A 4,124-nucleotide genomic window follows, 5' to 3' on the forward strand; every position below is an offset into this window, starting at 1 on the left:
CGTGGACGAGCCAGCCATGGGTATCAGTAAGTAAGGGAAAATGTGTGTACGGTAACATGGTACAGTCCATGAGCTACCCTGAGGAACTGGGCAATGAGATATACCCCCTTTCATCCCAAAGCACTCTACACACTGCATATATGCACCAGAATTATTTCACCCACCAATGAAATGCAGCCACCACTTGGGTGGAACGTGGCAGCTGTTTAGCACTCCTCAAGAGTTTAGGACAGGAAGTGAAAAACCTCATCTCCAACTGAAATGGCAGGCTGAATTGTAGCTGGGCAGGATATTACTGGAATTGGCACCGTGGCAGGTCAGATATGATGGGGAGGAATGTGGTGTGAAAACACACTCTGATTCTCCCTTCTTGTGCCATTTGTTGGCATCCACACGTGTGCTGCCTGGGTGTCACGTGGTACCAGTCTGATTCTGCAGTGCTGCACGCACCTGTTTGTGCAGGCGTCAATGACCAGACCAGGCGCAGGGCAATGAAGAGACAGCTGCTGAGATGGGAATTAGGCCAGAAACACGAGCCGATCCGCCCTCATCTTACCCATGGCACCACTTTGGGTTCTGCAGCTTCTCCAGCAGCCCCATGCTGGGGCATTGGGTCAACACTGACTCCGTGCTGCCCGTTCATTCATAGCCACCATAGTCACTCAGGGCGGATAGAGTGTGCCAGTGAACTGCAAGCTGGATCCAAGGCAGCTCTTGCATTAAAGGACGTGGTAGAGATCAGAGAAGAGAATTAGTTAAGCTGCAGCCAGGAGGAGTCTGACCTGTGCCCTCCCAACCAGCACCTCAATGACTGATGTCCTTGCTATACCTGAGCAACGTCGCTATGGAAACTGCGCCGCAGGATTCAGCAGGTGCCCAGGGCTCTCCCGTAGCAGAAGGCAGTGGGCAGCTGCAGCCGTGCGAAAGGGAAGGGGAGTTTGTGCATCATCCCCTGACCCCGGTCTGGTTTCTTCACAGCCGCTCGGCGGAGTGGGGGGAGAGCCCTTCTGACTGGGAAGCTCGCACTGCTGCTGCTTGAGCTGGGCTTGAGCTGTGAAGGGGATGGTGCCATCTCAACGCCATAAAACACTGTGGGGAGAAGGGGCTGGGCAGGGGGTATGTGCTGGGGGGGAGTGGACCTGGGAGGTTCTGTGGTCGAGGTGTGTGTACAGGGGAGGGTTCTGAGCTGGGCCACAGCGGGACAGAGGGATTTATAGGCTAGGCATGTTTGAAGAAAGCAGTGAAGCTGCTGTGGCATGGATCCTGGCGCGGGGCAGCAACCCGAGTGGGGCAGGCTTGTGCTGGGGTGACTAGCCTGCACAGGAGCCCACGCTGCCACTTCCTCGCCACCACTGCCACCCGCACCAGCCAGATTAAAGCCAGTGGCGGGACGCTTGCCCACGCTGCAATCCCAGCTTCCTTTGCAGTGTGAACGTACCCTTCAACCTGCCAACCCTGGGCTGCACTCACTGAGCCGGCTTCTCCACCATGCTGCAGCACCTGTCGCTGTTGTGTCTTTCACCCCAGCCCTGTATCCTAGGCCCCTGCTGCGTGTGCACGCACACACACACACACAGACACACACTCTTTCTCTCTCTCTCTCTCCAACCATGCAGCTACTTCTATTTCAGGACAACTTTGGTTTCATCTTTCTGCAGCAGCAGGGACATTCCAGCCGCAGGCATATTTTCTCCCACAAGGCTCCTACCTCTGCCTGGAGAGCCAAAAGGCTACTAAACTCCCATAGGATCTCTGGCACATGGCTGTGTCTTTCATCCACACAGCAGCATTAACATCCTACCAGTCCTCCTCGCAGACAGCAAGCTAACCAACCACCAATGAGTTTAGGAAGAAACTGCCCCTATGGGCAGGTTCTCCCATAATGAGCCACTTCAGAGTTCCTTGCACCTTCCTGTGAAGCAGCGGGTTCGGGGCACTGTCAGGGACAGGATGCTGGATGAGATGAAATTGACAATTCCTCTGTTCCCAAGTGTCTCTTCGAAGGGATGAGAAATGCCTACAACGGGGATGCTTGTATTTCAATGACTCTGATGTAGACACAGAAAATCCTGCTTTGTCCGTTCAGCACCTGTCCACGGTAAATCTCACAACACTGAAGTGAATTTTAGTCCCAGGCCAGGAAAAGTGACCAAAGTCTGAGGAAGAGCTGTGCCTGCTCAGGACAGCACTGCACCAGAGGCACCTACTCCACGGATGGTTATGGAATGCGGGCTACTAGATACAGCCTGTGGGTCCCGGAGCCCCATTCCTGTGGATTCGTAGTGCACGTAAATGGCTCCAACCTCTTGTCAAGCGACATGTCCAAATCCTTCCTCCGTGTGCTGCTGCAGAAAACCACAGAGAAGTCACGTAGGTGGAATCAGGAATGCCAGCTCTGTCACAGGCCTGCTGCAACATCTTCCCAGTCACTTACCTCGATCTGTGCCTTGGTTTCCTTATCTGCAAAATGAGGAAAATGGTGCTACCCCCACCTCATGGGCAGTTGTGAGAACTACAGTAATGAGCAGTTTGTAAAGCACTTAGAACAGGAAAAGCCTTATGTAAGTGGCAAATACTTTAATTATTAATTATTATTATTATGCACCTAGGAACCCCTGTCAAGACTCATGGCTGCTTTGTTCTTAGCACTGTACAGACAAGAAACAAAGATGTTCGCTGCCCCAGAGGCTCCACATGATAGACAGGACACCACTATCTTATTCCATGCTAAATTATCCCCATTTTACAGATGGGAAACTGAGGCACAGAATGAGGAAGTGACTTTCCCATGGTCACACAGAGTCCGGTAGCAAAGTTGGGAGCAGAGCGCAGCCAACTCCCAGTCGTATTATTTAGAAAAGTCATGAGAATAAAGATTAACCTGGCACTTGAATGAAGGCAGCTGCGGAAGCCCGAGTCCCTTCTCTTGGATGTAACAAGAGTGAACGGGCTTGACCAGAACGTGAAGGGCCATTTTAGCCACTTTTCAGAAGAACTTTGAAAGGGGCTTCTGTTTGCCGCCACTGCATATCGGCAGTGCCATTCTCCCTCTCTCACCCAAATTGCTCCTTTTTGGCTAACAAAGATCGCAACAAATCTCACGACTGATGTTGAATCATCCCCTCACCAGCTGGCCTATAACTATTCAGACCTCTCTCTTGGCCTTTGTGACACAGAGGGCAGTAGCTACCTTCCACACTACAACAGTGGGGGAATGAGAAATTTTGGCCAAGGACACAGAGATTATTTCCTATGCAAAAATCTAGCCACTGACATTGGTACCTGCCTAAACAAGTACTGCAATCTTCTGAGACTGGCCCCATACAAATTAGACTTTTCTCTGCTTCCCCTCCCATGCCTTAGGAGAGCTGTCAGTAACGGTGCAAAGATTTTGAAAAATGTCCCTAGCATAAGGCAAGGCCTTTATGTGTTTCCATCCATGTGTGGGATACACTCATTGATACCCACAGCCCAGCAGTGACATTCTGCCTCACCCGCCCTTTGAATAAACCTACAAGGGTTGACCTTGGGCATGGCTTTCAAAATTGCTCAGCACATGGACTGCTTGGCCCAGCTGAAAATCTTGCCCTTCTATTACTGCTCAAATGGGAGCTGAGCTCCTTAGAGGAGCCTGATCTGTCCCAGGGTGGTTACAACCCCGCTAAGTGTCGGAGCTGGGATTCGAACCTCTCTGCCTGCAGGATACATCTCAATCGAAACCTCAAATCGCTCTGCTGAGCCCCAAGCCCCGCCCGCTGCCCAGCAGCTCACCCCTGACTGACATTTTCGTCCAGCCAATAGGAGGCCAGGGAGCTAGACGGTCCCGCCTCATGAAGGGGCGAAGCCACTGCGACCCTTCGCAGCCAATGAGATGTTGAGAAAGCACATGCCATCCTTATAGGGCGGGAACGAACGGAGTGGCAGGTGATTCTACTAACGCGGCGCGCGCCTGCTTAGAATGAGCGGTACAGTGGCCAATAAGAAACAGGAACGCTTCTGACTGGCAGGTTTCCCACCCAACGGCTGTAAGGGATGTCCTGAGTGGCGGTCGCCTCAGCCAACAGACGCGCAGCGGGCGGGGTAGTCCGCGTGGTTTCCGCTCCTGTTGTGTGAGGGGCCGAATC

Source organism: Gopherus flavomarginatus, chromosome 25 (assembly GCF_025201925.1).
Source record: "Gopherus flavomarginatus isolate rGopFla2 chromosome 25, rGopFla2.mat.asm, whole genome shotgun sequence".
Taxonomy (NCBI): Eukaryota; Metazoa; Chordata; order Testudines; family Testudinidae; genus Gopherus; species Gopherus flavomarginatus.